General features: G+C 42.5%; 1 protein-coding gene across 1 annotated transcript in view; it reads left to right on the forward strand.

Annotated features, from left to right (window-relative positions):
• ect2l (epithelial cell transforming 2 like) overlaps nt 1-18874 on the forward strand; it is a 105506-nt gene extending 86632 nt beyond the window's left edge. Inside the window, exons 24-28 of the mRNA XM_076723569.1 lie at nt 678-717; nt 930-1054; nt 1190-1288; nt 1772-1947; nt 18737-18874. The gene's annotated coding sequence lies outside the window, so the exon portion shown is untranslated. The remainder of the gene's footprint in view (nt 1-677; nt 718-929; nt 1055-1189; nt 1289-1771; nt 1948-18736) is intronic.

Here is an 18874-nt window from a genome sequence, read left to right on the forward strand (position 1 = left end):
AAAACCATGTCAAACTGGTGACTGCACAACAGTTAGGCTGCTTCAGTGTATCAGTGCACTTCCGTATGTCTAACACTGTTAATGTGATTCCATCTGCAGTGGTGGAATAAATATTTAGATCCTTGAATTCAGTAAAAGTAACAGTAAAACTGTAACAAGTAACCAAAATGTAGCATTTTACTGTTCACTTTAAGTGAAGGTATATTCTGTTGGCCAATGCTGCAAAAGAAAAAAAGGAAGTCTCGCCATCTAGTGGTCAAAAGGGGTAATCAGCCAACTTTGAGCCACAGGTGAATCTAATGTGGCAGTAATGATTAAAACACAGCAACCCCACCTGTTCAGGCAGAAAGCAGTGTGAAGGAAAACTCCACAGTGGACCTGCTGCATTTTGCATAGTTGTTTTCAAAGTAGCTCAGACATGTCAGACAGATACTTTGAAATTCTGAGAGAAACAGATAATGCAATGAATTTTATCCCATCGGGTCAACAGCTGCCCAGGACTCCTCCTTTGATCAATGTAAACAGAAAGCTGGATTTTTCCAGTGATGATCTGGATGAGGTTTGTATGAATATGGAGATATATGCAGAGGTTGTGCACACCGCTCCTGTTTATCAAACTTTATCCTGTTGGCATGATGTGTAATCAGATCTGTTGTCCTCTCATCCTTTATCAACAGGCAGGCACAACAGATGTCAGCACACCGGAGACAAAAAGAGGTACCCAGTGCAGTCTGCTTGTTTTAGTTGACTGATCATATGAGGCTGCATGCTGCTTGTGTTGATTTCTGCTTTTATGACTGTGAAAGTGACATGTCAGTGTTTGTCAGGCTACCGTTTGATTGCAAAATAGTTTTATCTGAATCTTGCAGCTCTTGGTTGCTTTTGCTGCCCTTGAATGTTTTCCTCGTTTGATTTCTCATTCTGCTCAGAATGCATTTCCGTATCAGATGACCCTCACTCAATGCTGAAGAGGATGAAGGGGTATCAACTGACACAAAGTGACTGGGAGTTTATTGAACAGCTCAATGAAGAGAAACGTGTTAAAAAGCTCCAGGTTGTTAAGGCTTTCTCACTCGCTGTTGCCTCATTACAATCATGTTCTTTAGTTGCACTGAGAGTGCAATCGTTGTTTAGGTTTTTATGAAACTGGCAGTGTGCTGATGCAATGGGAAATCCTGACTGTCCTCAGAGAGACCTGGAAGAGGCGCACAGGCTGTTAAAGGGGAAAAAGGTGGCCACAGAGCTGGCGTCTGCTGACGGGGAGAAAGCACCAGCTGGAGTCAGTAAGGTGGGTCTCTTTGAATCTAAACTCAAGGCTTCAAAGGTTTTCCTCCAACAGCAGCCACTTGATGATTCCGTATAGTTCTCTAACTGATACCAGGGCACATCTGACCTTTTACCATCGCAATAACTCTCAAGCCTCTGTCTGGTACGGACGTTTTTACCAGCTTTTTATATTGCCCCTGAAATAGCAGTATTTTCCAAAAAAATGTCTTCCCCTTCAAGGTAACGATGGTAAAAATGTGAAGTAAAAGATGATGGATCCTTTGAGATCATTCCTCTGGCATTTACAGTCTGTTGGATAACAGTGGAAATTCACAAACAAAACTGGGAGCTGATGACATCCAACAAAGTTTAGGAGGCAGATTGGATCCGCAGCTTCAAACACAAGCCGGCTGAGCCTGCTTTGGAAACAGAACACACACAATACATTCACCAATCATTGTGTGCAGGTTCCTTGCACATCCTGATGAATGCGTTTTTCTGCCAGTTCCCATCCTGTGAAGAGCTGGCTGAGTTCGTAAAGGTGGTCCTGAGAATGACCTCGCCATTGACCGAGCTGACAGACCTGGACACCGAGTCTCTCCTGGCAATGGTGACAAAAGACAACATCCAAAGAGTCATTGAAGAGAAGAGGGTCGAGCTCTCTCAGATGGTGGCGAGCAAGTAAGATTTTGAGCCATTGTTTCATCATGACAGTGTTTATTCAAGTAAACGTGACGCAGCCTTGACATTTTCTCACTTTTCTAGATGCAGAGGTATGTTAGGTGGGCAGTTGAAGTTTCATTAGTTACGTAGGCTACAGCATTTGTTACACAGTGAGAGGCCACAAAGAATAATGAATATTCAGGATGTTGTCATAACTGTAAAGTTATCTACAAAGGTAAGAGCGCCATCTGCTGGCTCTTTACTGTAGGTGTCAAAAGAACTGCAGAGCAAACACAAAACACTACACATTCAATAAGATTTATTTTGTTTTTGTTTCCTTTCGGCAATGTTTGTTAGCATTCAGTTCAGTTTCTTTTGTGCAGAGTTTGGACATTTCTGACACTGAATGAATTGACAGATGACAAATGAACAATGATAATGACAGCTAGCATGCTATCCTCCAAAAATGCTCCACGATTCCATTCCCCATAAAGAGTGGACACACGGGGAAACAACGAGCCGGCCTCTGTCCAAAAGGTAATGAAACCCCACTGATCAGCACTTGTAAAGCTCACTAATTAACACGTAATCTTTTTTAATCTGCACAAAAGCCAAAGAGGAAAAGAAACATGTGGTTTCTTGGAGGGGGTCGTGCCTGTTTCCAGTTTGTATGCTGAACTGGCTGCTGGTGGTAGCCGTATATTTAATGCAGAGACATGAAAGTGGTATCGAGCTTCTTATCAGAACAAACTCACATTTCACAAAATTTCAGACTCTTGTTTGAAGATGCTAAAAACACTCCCGTGGAGCTCAATTTTCATTTTCATCAAATTACAACATCACTTTGAACAGAAAGGAGGGTTGTGTTGCGATGCGTTCGGGCGCTTGTGGAAAGCTCCATCACACGAAACTTGACAGCTGACGGCAACATTTTATGCAAGAAACCCCAGAATTTCCTGTTGTCCTTTTCACAACACCGATTTCTTATTGTTTCCTGGGTGTAGCTCACGAATGCTGAAGAAAAATTGTCCATCGACACTGTGTCATAGCATTTTAATATCCAAGGAAAATGTACAGGAAAATACTACCATGGATTTCTCAAAAACATAGGAACCAGCAGGCTAAAGAGGGAAAGCAGCTTGAAAAACAAATTGCCAGTCAACAGGTAAGAGCTTCCAATTTATTTGACATTGTTGACATGTTGTCGATTTGTGATTTGACTACTTTCATCTGTTTTCAGCATAAGATTCAGAGGATGATGAGCCAGTTAACCGACCTGAAATCTAAACTTACGCAAGACGAGGTGAGAATCTGATTTGGTTTCATGTTATAGCCTTTCATTTTTGCTCTTCACACTTGGCTGAGTGTGCAAAAAAGGATTTACTGTACTCTAAAGAATAAATATGTTTTCACAGGAAGCCTTTCAAGATCCTGAAATGCAGATCAAAGCCCAGAAAGCACCAGTGGAAGCAGAAAAAGTGGATACCTCAGAGGAACTGCAAGCCACTAAAAGCCAACATCGAGGGAAAAAAAGAAAAAAGGCTGTTAAATCTACCGAAAAGCTGGAAGACACAGCAACAAACCAAAGTAAATCAACAAAGGGTAAACTCACAGACAGTAAAGGAAACAATCAGGCCAGTGTGAAAGGCGAAACGCTGAAGCCAAAACAGAAATCTGGAGCTGCGGCGGAGAAGCCGACGAAACCAGTTAAAGCAGCCAGAGGGCCACAGAAGAAAGTCAAGGAGAAGACCAATCCACAAGAGTCTGAACAAGCCGTGAGACGGACAAGAAAGGCTGCTGGAACGGCACCGACCACAGCTTCACAACCGAAAAATCAGAGTCAAATGAAAACTGGGCAGAAAGCTGCTGCAGCTGCAGACGATGCTGGAGAGGAGGCCCCGAACGCTGGACTGAGGAGATCCAAGAGGATCGCCAACAGGAGGTGAACACGCTGGAGATGGATTGCAGTAGGTGTGGCAGTGGTGGTCCAGGCTGAAATATCTCAACTATTCAATGGATTGATGCCAAACTTTGTACTGCCATAGATAATTCCTAGAGGATGAGTCCTAACTGCTCTGACTGTTCTTGTAGCGCCACCATGAGGTTGGCATTTGTATCTTTCAGTGAAGTGTCTCATTTTTTTCTTCATTCTGTATTTTAGCATGCTATTTTTTTTAATCATTGATTGTTTTTTGTTTTTAATAAAAATGAAAAATCAACACGCTATTGTCACATCTGACTTTTCATTGGTTCCTGATGCTTTGAAGTTAAGTAGTGCAAAAGTATAAAACAATACAAAGAATGATGAGGCAAAAAACAATGAACAATGAAATCTACAGTGTGCAGGTATTAATGTGAGTGAGTGATGGATGTACATGTAAAAAAAAAACTACATTAATGGATGATAAATGCTCAGTCAGGCAGTGGATGTTTTGTGTCAGAGGGTTAGTGACACTGAATGGTTAACGGTTCATCAGAGTGACGTCTTATGGGAAGAAACTGTGTTTGTGTCGTGTTGTTTTGGGCGTTCAGTGATCTGTAGCGCCTCCCAGAGGGGAGAAGCTGGAAAAGGTGTAGTCCAAACCCTCATGACGACTCAGGTCAGTGTTGTGTTTGATTTGTGGTTGAAAAGGAATTTGATTCCTTCATGCTGTTTCTACTAATGAACCCCTGGAGTCACAAATGGTTCTCTTAAACACGTTTATTGATGTTTTTTCTGCAGATTAGTCGTGAAAATGTAGATTGGTTCTTTGATTTCTGTGCGATTAGGATTTCCAAAGCTGAACCCAGTTTCTGTCGGAGCCAGCAGACATTTTATCACACCTCATCTCTCTCCTTCACTGTCACAGCTGGAAATGGCACTGCTGAATCACTGCAGTTTCACTCCAGTAATTCTTGGACAGCCCGAGCGGCAATTTGGGTGTAACGTTGTTAATCTTACATTAACTCCCAATCAATCGGTCTGAGCGGGGGAAGAAGGAGAAAAACACCCCACGCTCGCTCTCTGTGAGGCAGCAGTGGGAAAAATTGTGCTGACAGCTGGAATGTTTGGAGGCACCTTCTTAGATTACAAATTAAGTTTGAACTGACGGTCAGATTTGTCTGTCATTTTCCAGGATTTGCTTCGCATAGTCTTGACAACCGGAGTAACATCTATCTTAACAGGGAACCTTCTGTGATGTTTTTCCACCTTGGGTCTTGATCCTTGACTTTTCCTGCAATCTGGGAGGCTCATTTTCAGTCTGACTGTAATCCCCAGAACCTGACGAGGGATTTCCCTTTTTCCCCTCACAGCTATGCACATGCATGTCCCTGATTGGTGAGATAGTTGTCTGATGGTCAAGTCCAACGACTCGGCCAAGACCAAAGTAATACAAGCACAGGGCGCGGAATCACGGAGCCATATCCTGCCATTAATTTTAATAATCTAGTATCAATAAAGTCAACTTACCTCTCCAGAAAACTAACCGTGAGCATCGAGTTTATTCTAGAATGGGTTTAGTTTTGGCTGCATAGTTTTTTTTTCCTTGTTATTCCTGCTTTATTCCTGTTTTCTTCTCTGTGGCTCAGCGTTCCTCCGAGTTTCGCTGCTTGTTTTTGCCAAACCTGGAACCCTGAACTGCTTTTTAGAATCGCGGCATGGGAATGTTACCTCAAATACGTCAATTTCAGAAATCAGATCTTGTTTACGGAAGGAGTCCAAGCAGACAGCCCGGATCCTGGCCCAAGGAATTGTGGGTCATGGATTATATACAAATTGCTCATGCCTTTTGCCTTCTGGCTGGATAAGCGTCTCCCTGTATTTGGGAACTTATGAAAATGTAATCTTTTCAAAATAAGCCGCTGTTTCATTGCATCAGTAGCCTCATTATGTTATCATGTAGTTTAGTATATTAAAGGCAAATAATTAAATCCGATTGTGCTCTTGCAGCATGGGTGCATTAAGGTTGAACTACCACTAGGGGGCAGTTCTGGGGACCATAACCCTCTGCTGCACACCATTGCCCTGAAGGGAAAAAAGTCTTCTTGACCTCTGACCTTCCCATTTATAAGTATTTAGATTTTTCCACGTTGTAATAGTTCTGATGAGTGAGGATTATGTTTTTTATACATTTCAGGATCAGGACAGAAAGCAGAGCCACATGTGGCACAGTGCTGCAGACGCTCAGATAAGTGTGACTTTTTAAACACCCTCACATCAAGCTAAATTTTGGGGGAAAGTAGAGGAATGTGCTCTAATCTCTTCATGTCAATTGCTGGTTTGAAGACATATTTTGTTCAGTGGTGAAATGTGAAGAGGTTCATTTACTGGACAGAAATGTGACGCTCTTGAGTATTTTCTTTTCATGCTGCTTTATTGCTTTGTACTTCTCTTATTATTTGACGGCTTTAGTTACTTTACAAAATAAGTTTTTTCCTCAAAACATTAAGTTGTTAAAGAGTACTGCTTGTTGTAAATGACCTATGTGCATTGACAAGTACAGTTGATTAATTGATAATTTGACAGAAATGTATGATGGAGGATGAACAGAGAAAAGCATGCACAGATAATGTACTTATTGTGCTTTATATCCCACACAGAATTCTAACAAAGCACAGCACTTAATGCTTGTCTTAATATAACTTTTCAAAAGCACTTAGCTTGTTTTTGTTCTGGTATTTACTCTGTAGAAGTCAGATTTTTCTTGGCTCTGGTCGTGAGGCAGAGAATGCAGTGTGTATAGATACATATCTGGGTGGACTGTGTGTATCAGAAGCCACAAATCCTGCAACAAAAAAAAATAGCATGAAGTCCGAGCATCTGTCAGTGCCAAGGTTAGAGAGCGTCTTTGATGTGACAAAGCTACTGAGCATCAGGCTGTTGGCGTTTCGTCCTGAACCATCTCTCCTCTCCTGTAACACTTCTCTGTTTGGCTTGGACACAGACGGCCCCGGTTCCCTCCCCAGGAAAACCCTGTAAAAGTATATTAGTGAGAGCGAGGGCTGAGACCAGAGGTGGTGAGGCCTGTGACACATGGGTGAGCAGCCGTGCCAAGTCTGGCAAGGCCGGACCACGTTTGCGCTGACTAAAAGCATCCAAATCTCAGTGTGGAGGCAAAATGTGAATCCTACCACTCAGTTCTTGGGCCAGTTGCACTCAAATCCTAAACCAAGAGAGAGCACTTCACGAGAGGGTACACCTCTTTAATGTGGTTTTTGAAGCGGTAAAGATGACCGCAGACATGAAGGAGCTTTGGCTTCATCATTGCAGTGAAGGGTCTGAACCACATGGTCTCTAAATAATATGATTGCCATGAAAGAACATTAGTAAGAGTGCAAAAAGATCCACAACTCGAAGCAGCTTATTAAATGTGTGATAAATCTTTTCAGCATACAGAATCAGTAAACACAGAGCCACACTGGCGCTTTTTACTGCATGTGTTTAGCTCCATTGGCTGGAATCCACCAGGAAAAGAGAAGACAGGAAGGAAGGGTGTCCTGTAGATGTTTCGGAAGGCAAACTGAAAAATGAAATGCAGCAGACTAAACACTTGGACAATGCCTGCGTATGCACGGGCAGTTTGTGGAGAGGGAGAACGTGAGAAGAAGAAAATCTTCAGCTCAATTCAAGCCCCAAAAACAAGCATCCCCTCAACAAGGGAAGGCAGCGTCCTGTATTATCACCGCATTAAAGAGCTCATTCACCACAGGATTATACCATGGGTTGTCGGTTCTGTGAGAAGTCAAAGGAAGGCAGATATTGGAGATCAGATGTTTATTCCAGTGAAGTCACTCTCCCAATCGAGAAATGTCCGTAGAAAAATGGTTTTAAAGCTTCACTGACCACTGACTTCTTATCTACAAGTATCTTTGGATGTCGAGGCTTTTACAGGACAGAGGTAGAGACAGCAGTGACCAGGATGGAGCAGACGGACTCATCACAAATGCAAAAATGGTTTCTGGAAACTTTTTCCAAATCCATTTAATCTCAGAAGAATAGTTTGGCGTGTTGGAAAATGACTTAGATGAGTGAATTGATACCACACTCAGCTGCTGGTATTGATCTTCTCTTCTACATGTCACAGTTTCCCCTAAATCTCAGAACTGTTCATGCAAGAGTGACAGTATCCCTCCAAAGACCTTTCACTGACCCTCTGTGCCTGTGTCTCATCACAGCAGCTCTATTGGTGGAGGACGTCTGCAATAACATGCCATCATCTTTGGTGGTCTGAATGAGGCGCATACTGTACCCTGACAGACGCCTCGATGCCCACAGCAGGCCAGCACTGCTCATGTGAAACACCCTGTAAATACCAGTAGCCCTAAAAAGGAAGCCAACTGCCTCCACACACACCTGTTGTCAATTAGTCCCTCTGCCTGCTGAATCTCACGTAACAAACTCAAGTTCACTTCAATCAGCTGAGCACGAGTTCTCACACACAGGATTACTTGAATCTGCTGTCCGGCGCAACCCATGCCAGACGTATTAGATCATGTCTGTCTCATGGCGTGTCCCATCATCGAAGCCATCAAATGTAGAGACTGTTGAAATGTATGTCAGATGTTGCACTCTGACATTTTTACTGGAAATGAAAAGAAATATGTCAAATTTCTGATTCGTGAAGTTTGGCTTTTTATGTTCTGGTTTAGACCTTTATTGCATGTCAGCCCCAAGAAGACCTGCACCATGAAACTGTTGTTTTGATTAATGAGGACTACATATATTACTAAGAGTCTATTTCAACAAGATATATCAGAAAATGTTTGTATGCACATAGAAAAAACACATTAGATGTCTTCTGTCTGATGCTGACTATATTTTTTCAAGCTGAAGTGTTGTTTTGCACTCTATTTCTGGACTATCAAACTTCATTTCAGCAGAGGAACTTGTGAAACAAACTTTGGATTTAGCGTCCGTAAACGTTGACAGACCTCCATCACGGCTTCTCAGGCAGCGACTTCTCTCCGTCAACACAGTCTGTGTGTAATGTCTCCACATGTGACAAGTTGGAGCCAGTAAAAACCTGTCCTCCTGGCAAGTGAAGAGAGGAAGCGCTCAGGCCGTCGAAGCAGGACAAACAGGGTCCAGGGCCGAGCCGCTGAGGAGGCACAGACCCACTGCGAAGACCAACAGTAGTCTTCTGCCTTTCTTTTTCTGGTCTGGCTACGTTCTTATTATCCTTCTGTCTCTGTTTTGACTCTGTCTTCCTCTCACAGTCTCATCTTTATTCCTGGTCTTTGACACAGCGCTGAAAAGGCCAGAATCCCCTTCCACATCAATATGACGTGAGGCAGGTTGAGATTAATACATCAGCACTGATGGAGTTGATAAAGTCTCCCAGAGGTGGCTGACGTCAGCTGTCTCCATTTCTGGAAGTCATTTGGCAGGATAATAGAAAACAGTGAAATGTCAGGGTAACCTTTCGGGATACTTTTGGGATTCTTTTGTATTTACTGGGCGTTTGGTGTCCGGTGAGAATTTAATGCCCCTTAAATATCAACAACTCTTATTACACACCGACCAACCACACTGACCTGTTGCTAAACGTAGGAAAGTCAGTCAGTTCCAGAAAAGATTAAAAGTTTTACAAATTTCCAAAAGTTTAAATGACAAAGAGCGGCTTCAGTAATTCAGCTCAGCTGCCAGAATAAAACGTTGGCATTGCATCTCAGCAAATCACAGATATGTTAAAAACGTGACAAGTTAAAGTAAAAGATACGAGCAAATATATGCATTTATACAGAATATTCATTGAGCCCCAAATACTGTTAGCTAACTGATAGCTTCCTCACTGGAGGCCATCTCAGCCCTGATCCACAATCGGGCATCAGCATCTCAGCCTGTGTGGCAAAAGAAGGCCGGGGTCAGTTTGCTCTGCTCCTCAGAGGAATGCTGGGAATTGTTTGCACTGTCTGCTTCACCCTCTGCTGCTTCTGGCCAGCTCAGTTTTGCTGTTCCTGGATGCAAACACATGTGCATAAACTCATGTTTTTTACCTGCATCTGTGTTTTACGTTGCACCCCATAAAGAGCACAGTGGCTTTGGTTTTATGGCTGCAGCCTGTTTGTCTTAATGGTGTCTGAGAGGCTTTGGATGGAAGCAGAATTTGAGTATGTGTGTGTGAATGTCTCTGTATTACATCTGAGTGTGTGCGTTTGAACCCGTAAGAGACAGAATCTGGGATCGCAGCGCCCTGGTCTGGTTGGCGAGGCGTAAAAGTGAGCCTGTTTTCAAGATATTAATGCAAATATTTTGCCAAGTGCAGAAATAAAACAGGGATTTGTGGCTTCATCTGACACACAAGCAGGAAGGAATTTGGCTTTTTTGCCTCAGTCACGTGCACAAGAAAGTATTTCTGCTCAACATCATGCACCCACACTTGACAAATGTTCCTGAAAACACATGACAAAACGCCCTAATGATACTTTCAACTGTTTCACAACATGGAGCTGAAAATACCTGTGGTTTGGTGCTCTTCATACTTCAAAGCCTGTGATGTGCGCTGCAAATTGCCCATGGAGGAGGTGGCTGTAAATTCTCACCGACCCACTCCAGCATGACCTACAGAATAAGTAGAAGAAAGGGAATCCATCATTTGTGTGAAACTGATCCCTTAATTAGTCTGGACAGCTCCAAGAGTCACGATTCATGCACAAGAGACAAGATTTTGGCTCATTGTCTAGTTTTTCAGGCTATTAATTTTCATACCTTTGCTTCCAGCAGCATGAATGTCAGACAGACGACTCCAGAGAACCAACACGAGCTTGTTCGCATTGGAAAATCAAACACAGCACTGTGAAGTGAGTCAGAAGAATCGGTTTACTGGAACGAAAGCTGGTGAATTAGCCTTACTGTAAGGTGACGAGGCACAGTGACATCTAGATCACACGTTCTTCACAGGCAGCTGGTACTGGAGCTTTGGTGATTTGTGAAGTACTTGCAGGTTATACAGTGGCTTGTTTTGTTTGTGGCAAACTGGACAGGAAAGCCGCGCTGGTGTTGCTTCATGGTCCGCAGAACAATGTGTGGTACGTTTCTGTGTTGTAGTGAAATAGAAACAGGGCCAGACTGGCTTTCCTTGAAGTTTTTCATTTTGGAGACATGCACCCTCAACCAGAATGTATGTTCAATGAGGCAAAGCCTGTATGAGACAAACATGCTTGTAACATGTATTAATCAGTCTTATTTTTAGCCATATTAAGTTTATTTGAGTGTGAGAATGAAGAGGTCAGCGCTTGTGCAGTGTTCAAGGCAAACATTTATTCGATCCCCTGGACATGACTTCTTGTTGCAGGCTAATTCCTGAGTCCACACTGCGCTGCGCTGCTAATACTCCCAACGGAGCTGCTATTAAACTCATGTTTGTGTTCTGTTTCATGCCGTCTGGATCCTTTTATAATTGCATGGCAGAAGAAAAACGGGTATGAGAGTGAAAGAATCACATCTTTGTATTGAAACATTTAATACGGAATACTTTCTGGTCTGCTGCTGGCAAATTTCTAAGATTAATGCACGTTAAATATGAACCCACGCCATCGTATACAGTAGAATAAAGCTCATTTCCTTTTGCATTTTAAATCCACTTTAAATTTTGTTGTATTTATTTATTTAGTAAATATTTCCCCGGGGTTTCTTGTGCACCTTGCCAACCTAGCCATTTGAAAAAACATTTAGCTTGAGCCTTCAGAGCAACATTAGCATCGCTGAACCTGCTGAGTGAGGTTGCAGCGCACCTCCAGCCAATCAGTGGACGTGTAGCAAGACACAGGCTCGGATTCACAGTGCGGGCTGCTGGGAGGGTCTCAGTCAAACAGCATTCACATGAGGAACTCAACAAGGGCCCCCAACATGTCTGTCTGAAAAACTGGATGCAAAGATGACCCAAACCTGACACAGAGGGAAATGAATGATTGATGTTGGACTTTCTGCCTCAGCAGGCTGAGATGTGTCCCTGTATTCACAAATATATAGACTGGTATGACATTCGTGTCTCCACGAGTCCAAATGCTGCCTCTTTCAGAGAAGAAGGGGAAAAATGTTTAAACAAGCTTCACTTTAAGGGCGAACTCAAACTTTTGTGCCCAGACTTTGGCCAGACTGCAGACCAGATGAACAGGCAATGACTCAGCAGCTTTTCAAGCTGTGAGCAAGCTCTTTCGTTTTTTTGGATCCACCTAAAATTGATTAATTTAGTTCCCACCATCACACACCGGGGGTTTCCAGTCCACACGTATCTGGCCCCCGTTCCAAGGGCAGCAGAGGAATGAAATGCAGACCAAAGCGTTTGGCTCAAACTCTCAGACAAATAAATAAAACATTTGAGAGGGAGTCTCTCCCAAAGCTGTGGTATTCTCTCATGTGCATGCAGTAATCAAGACAGACAGAGAATACCTTCATGCCCAAGGCCGGTGAAGCATGCGCTCAGAGTCAGATGACAACACAGTTGACATAATGTGGATGAAAGTGGGGGAAGTAGAATAATTAGAATAGAATAATAATCATAGAATAATAAAACAGCATATGCCGTTAAAAAGATAGCGGTCAGAGTTTCATCTTCAGTTTGGATATTATTAGAGACCATGAATGTCCCGTTTTATTCTAAAACATGAGAGGAAAGATTACAAGTCCAAACTCTTTTGAAAGTTCTGACAAAGTTAGATATTTAGTCTGAAACTTGTTATAAATCATTGGTATTTAGGCAAAAAAGCAACTCTGTTAGAACAAATAGTCCTTATCCTGTGATTACATTTATTAAGGCAGTACAGACTATTAATTTACTGTATAATGTCGTCCTCTCCAATAGAATTACATCACTGACAAATCAATGAAATTCTGTAATTTTAAATACCTACAAATTATGTAAAGCTAAGCATTTTCTTTTCTTTAGAAATGTCTAATTACAGCGTAGTGCAGTTGGATTTATTTATAGAGGCTTTTTGGCTGGCAGGTGTGCTCAGCTCCAAAACATGCTGGAAAATCACGTGAAACAGCAAATTCACATGTAATTTGCCATTGAGTTTCGCACATGCTCTTGCATGTCCCCCAAACTTTATGGAGATCATCATACTTGGGAAAACATCCACACTGGGACCTGTACTCGTTCCACACGTTGACATATTTCCAGTATAGCGACGCAGACAAAGCAGGAACGGGGGCTCACAGCACAGGCTGGAGGTGATTTGCCCTGGTACAACCCTGCTTTTTCTGTTTTCACCACGGACTTAATGACCACGGGAAATGTTGGTGAAGGCGGTTAGCGGCTAATGATGCTTTTCCTGTGATATCACGTGAAACTGGTTTGCTCTGTAACTGGTCTGACTGCACCGAAGGAAAACACACGGTGACAAAACGAATAAATGCCATTCTGTTGCTTTTCCAACCTTCAGTGGCCCGACTACTCTTACGTATTTTAATGAGCTGTCCAGCGTAGCGTACTGCAGTGAAAACCTTACTCACTGTGAATGCTAATGATAATATTTGACTTTCTGAGGAACTGATGTTTTAAAAGCACAGGTTTGGCATTTGTGAGGGTTCTTTATTTTCTCAAAAAGCTTACCATACACTGGAAATTAGAGCTACAGAGGCACGAGTTAGCATTGTGTGCACGTACAAACTCAGTTGAAGATGGACATCTTAGATTGTGTTAAAGTGCTCTTAAACGCTTCCATACAACTGTATCTTGTAGTTTTGATCTAAAAACGAAGGTGAAGCATTAGAGTGACTACAGTGCTGTAGAGTTCTTTTAACTCAATTCTTTAGTGTATTACTGTGCCATCAAATACATTTTAATCTTACAGCACATGTGTAGCATTCGTTCATCAAAAACAGATTTCTTATGATTTAATGTTCTTGGAAATATAGTGAAACAGCTGTAACACTGTCTCTGAACTCTGGCTTTTTTTTTATTATTGATGATGTTCTGTTAACTCAAAGCACATAGCTGAGGCTAAAACCACATCAGTGAATGATACATTTCTGTATTTCAAGCGCAAAGGGCTAGATATTATGACATGTCAGCAGGAACAGCGCAGGTGTAAATAATAGAAGTCACGATCAGCTGTTTCGGTTTCAGGGTCCTGGTGTTGTGCATGCTGGCTCGCTGTCATTACATTACATGACATTATCACTGTGGGCATGTTTCCTTTGGCATTTGGCTCAAAGCACAGTTATGCCTGTGCAGCCTCACAGAGCCGCCGGCATGGCTGTAGCTTTTTCAGCCAATTAAGCCGTCTCATGATTTCACACCACTACTGTCTGTCACTCACTTGTGCCAGTTAGAGTAAAACACAGTCAAGAGCGCTGAGGGAGAGAGAGCCAAATGATTTTCTTTCGAAAAGTCTTTGCCAGGCCCTGTGCTTTTCACACAGTCTGCTGACTTTAATGAAGGGATGAAGACAATCTGTCATCTCCAGAACCTTTTGTATCCGGTTGCTCTGGGCTTGCTGTCACTCTGCCAAACTCTCAAACCGTCCACCAAAATTGGAGAGGAACATTCGAGCTGCAGCGCCGGCTCAAAGCGAGCTCTGAGACGACCGGATTAACAGCCAGACAGAAAAATTCAGAGGTGGTCATGAGAGAGCAAACATATCGTCATCCCATTAGTTACTGGTTCCAAAAGGAATTGCTTGTTTCTGTGAGGAAGTAGTGCAGACACTGTTGACTGATACAACCTTTACTTTGCTCACCATATTTATGTTCTGACTGAGAACGTATGCACAGTTCTGCCTCATCACATTAGGACCATTAGCCGTCTTGCCCCGCAGCTGTAACTGCTATTTAGTTTACATCATTTCATGTAATGACATCATGTAACTACAGTCAGGACCTGCATCTGCTGATGACTTAAGTGATTTGGGGCCAAAATCTTAAAAGTGTACCCCACAAAGGACGAAAAACAGATCCAGAATGTTAAACAGAGCTCTGTTAGCCATTTACAAATCAGTGCATGTACAGTGGGCCGCACATGTGTCCAAACCTGGGAGACTTTTATTTTAACCTGAGCTAGAAAATGGTTTGTAGGGAAGATGTCAGGTTTCCACAAGCTACCAAACAGAGGTGAAAAAAGGAAATCCCTCTACATAAGCTTGATGTATGAACATTTAAAAAGTCTTGTGCTGGCAAGGCAGGGAACCCAGTGAAAGCTCATAAATCTCTCCGCAAGGCTTTGGGGTTAATCGTAGTGAGGGCCTGCATGATGGATGAGGGCTCACAGCTACAGTGTAGATACATTTTTGCTGTGTTCTCAGATGTACCTCTGACTCTGTGCCACTCTGAGGATATACGCCTTTTGCGTTTGAGCAAGCAGAGGAATACATGAAATAATGCTTCTTTGTGCTAACTGACAGACACTTCTAAGTCATAATGGACTGTTTTTACATGTGGTCTGTGCAAAGACTTCAAATTTTCCGTTTTACAATGGTAAAGGTGGCAGATTTACCACTTAAAGTAAGACTTAAAACAATGGGTCTTTGATTTCACAGGAAGACAAAAGCTAGACTCAAGGCTGCAATCACTGTTGCTTGCAGATGTTATAGCTACTTACCTCTTTCAGTTAATGTTCGCTCAAAGAGTTGGTTGAAAACGTCAACCTCTGGCTGACTCTTTATTGTTTTAATTTGACTCATTTCGAAGTGAGGAAATACTGCACAGTGGATGGTCTCGTCTTGAATCAAACGCTCCTTGGCCTTGGAAGTAACCGCAGCGCATGCTAAAGTTTGCAGCGGGCGTTAAAGCCGATAAACACAGTCAAAATGTTTTGAAGATCGAGAAAGAAAAGAAAAACTACATTGACATCATGTGTGAAGAGTAGAAATGAGACGCTGGAAGGAGCTGCGACGAGTCAACTCACTGAAATTCCAAAAAAGAAAAACTCATCCTCATTTTTCTTTTGAGACACATTTGCCAAGTCAGTGGTCACATTTTGCAGAACCCGACTGATCTTAAGATTGTAATTGCCATGCTTGTGAAATGGGTCATTGGCTCCAGTCTGAATTCTAACACTTTTCCAGAGATATATAATGAAATGCCTGCACCCAAATTTCAACCACAGTGTATCAGCACAAAACTTTAATTGACAAGCTTTAACATTTTTCTCAGCTGATCCTATTTCCCCTCCTCTTTGCAATGCTGAATTCTTTCCTGAGCCCTTTCTCTACCAAATAACTAAGAGGAGGAAGGAGAAGGTCTGCATTTTTCTGAGTCGTTAGGTGACTTTATGAGATGTTCTCACAGACGGGTCCGATCGACGGCCAAAATCGACAGCTGTGGCTCTGCTAAATGGAAAAAAGTCAGGTGATCTGAACAGAAGCTCTGAGTGGTACTCAGATCTGCGGCGACAGAACCGGCGCCAGGGTACACTGTCGACTTTTCTTCCCTTCCCCTGCATCTGGGTCTTGTCTGTCTGTGAGAAATGCACACTGAGCAAACAGAGTTTGTCAAAAACTTACTCTGAAACGGTTTGAGGCAGCTTGCTGGACAGCTTTTCTCCAAATATGGTTTTTGTCAAATGCTTGAACATGTTGCTGTGATAGCCATGTCGACCAATTTTAGGAACATTAGTGGCGTGCTAGTGTGCATGTCGATGTGGGTCAGTCCACCACGGTCCAGACTGAAACAGCTTATCTCACCATGTATTGGATGGATTACTGTGAAATTTAATGAAGATGTTCATGTCTATTCGATTACAAACAACTTTGGTGATCCCTTCATTTTTCCTACAGAGCCACAATTTAGCAAAACTAATGGCGTTCCCGTCAGTCTCAGCTGTACTTTTAGTGCTAATGTGAGCTTGCATTTGTATTTTTGGTGTTTTTGTTTAATAGTGAAATATCTACACAGTGTGCATGTGTGTCGCATATTTTACCTTTAGTGACATTCGTTTATTATAATAATAATAATAATACATTTAGAGGACAGAATATATTCCAATTGTCCTTGAATGATCATGGTGCCATGAAAAGAAATAAAAAGAGTGCCCACGTCATTTCATTTCAGTGTTTTGTTGGTTTTGGAGTGCATTTTTCGAAATCCATGCCCGCCAACAAATTATATTTATGATGGCTGGATTAATCAAATTTCGGTCAATCACATGGAAGCCATTTCATAACTGCTGCAACATTAGGAAAAAGTGAGTTTGACAGGGTATGCTTTTAGTTTTGAGAGGGATACCCGTGGCTAAGTAAGATCAAAAACTGGAGAAAATAACGTGGATCTCCTCCAGGAGTCGTACCAAACAACACATACGAAACACAAACCAAACTCACGCTATTCTAACAGTCCATCCACCTGTTCAAATTACTCATGGCTGCGAGTTGCTCGTCCCAAGATGAAAGAAAGTTGATTGAGGAATAGGAAACGGGGAGTAATAAGAGCCATTGCCAAGGTTGTCTGCGCTTTTCACTTTGCCGCAGCAACTTGGCCTTGAGATCTAAGTTGCAGCTTAATAATGACATGAACAGGAAGTCTGCATGTAGACAGGTATGAGGTCAGTATTTCCATTCGGCTGACTCCTTATTGTTCTCTCTAGTGTATGTTGGAAACATTGTTTGTTGCTCTGGACTTAATTAAATAGAAAGGTAAGACCTCGGGATGGTGAGAATGGATGGCTCTCAGAATATGAATAAAGGGAAATACTGTTTGTACAATTAAGCCTTTTTCTGTCCATGTTAACTGACCAGTAAGTCGTGACTATTCGCACTGCAGATTTCTTTGACGAGCACGGCAAAAGTCAGCACAAAGAAGCTGTCAGTAAAATCAGTCAGGGGTGAACCAAAATGTTTTCTTTATAAGCAATGCCTGCATGCGAAGAACATGTTAAATATAGCAACACAAACAAAAACACAAGGAATAATTCCTCAAATGTGAACCAGCTGTTCAGAGTGTGAATGTTCTCCCCTCCGTCTCTGCTTGTTACTTCCACACAGTGAAGAATTTGGACAAAAGCTAAATATTTTCAGCGTTTTGCACCAAGAGCTCTGGGGAAGAGGGCAGAGCCACATGTACGTGCATGGCAGCGCTGGGTAAAATGTGGTCAGTGTGTTATAATCTTTTGTACCATTTGAGTGTTTTCCACCAATGAAAGGTTAGGCAAGAAATCAATAGGAGTGCTTATTTTTCTTCTTGTTTGAACAAAAAAACACCCCTTTCCTAAATTAAAAACTTTTATCACACTTGGTCGGGTTCTAGGCCCAAACTGCTGATGTTAGCTTTTAGCGCCAATTAACACATCACAGAGCTGCTGCTACAGCTCTTGGTTTTGATTATCCTACCGAGGGGATTTGTCTCATTCTTGCCTCTTTTAATGCCCAAATAAAGGCAGAAGAGAGTCAAGTAATACTCTAATACTGAGCATCTGTGAGAAATGACAGGGTCCTTAATGTTTTAATAGTCTTTTAACATCTACAAATCCATGACATCTGGGAAACCTCCATCTCCTGAGGACAAGTGTGTAAAACAACCGAAAGCTCCAGAACAGCTTCTAAATGGACCTTGTGCTTCGATTGTTTTGCCAACAACTGTGCGTGTGCTGTGGTAGTCACAAAAACCTCTCCCCTCAGCTAGATCTTGACCTCTGCCAAAACCAAAGTGAGACCCTGCCCTTAAATCTCTCTGCATGCAAAGAATGCACTGAGAGGTCCAAGTCAAACGAGGATCTTCCTCCTTGTGATCCACAGTTGCGCAGCTGATTGGGCTCCCTCTTTCTGCCTCAGTTTGATCCCGTCTCTAATGTCTTCTAATGCTGCAAACATGCAGTTCCAGTCGTGGTTTCTCTCTCGCACTGATCCGCTTTTCTGTTTTCCTCCCTCCGTCTCTCACATGCATGCACAGATCCAGTGCTTCTCCTCTCTCAGCTCATGCAGCTCCACCCACCTGCAGATAAAAGCCAAACCCTCACCAGAGCTGCTGTTCAGCGTCTGTCCCAAACTCCTCACAGCTTTGTGATACTTCCACCCCGCAGCAGCAGCA

Source organism: Chaetodon auriga, chromosome 23 (genome assembly GCF_051107435.1).
Source record: "Chaetodon auriga isolate fChaAug3 chromosome 23, fChaAug3.hap1, whole genome shotgun sequence".
Taxonomy (NCBI): Eukaryota; Metazoa; Chordata; class Actinopteri; order Chaetodontiformes; family Chaetodontidae; genus Chaetodon; species Chaetodon auriga.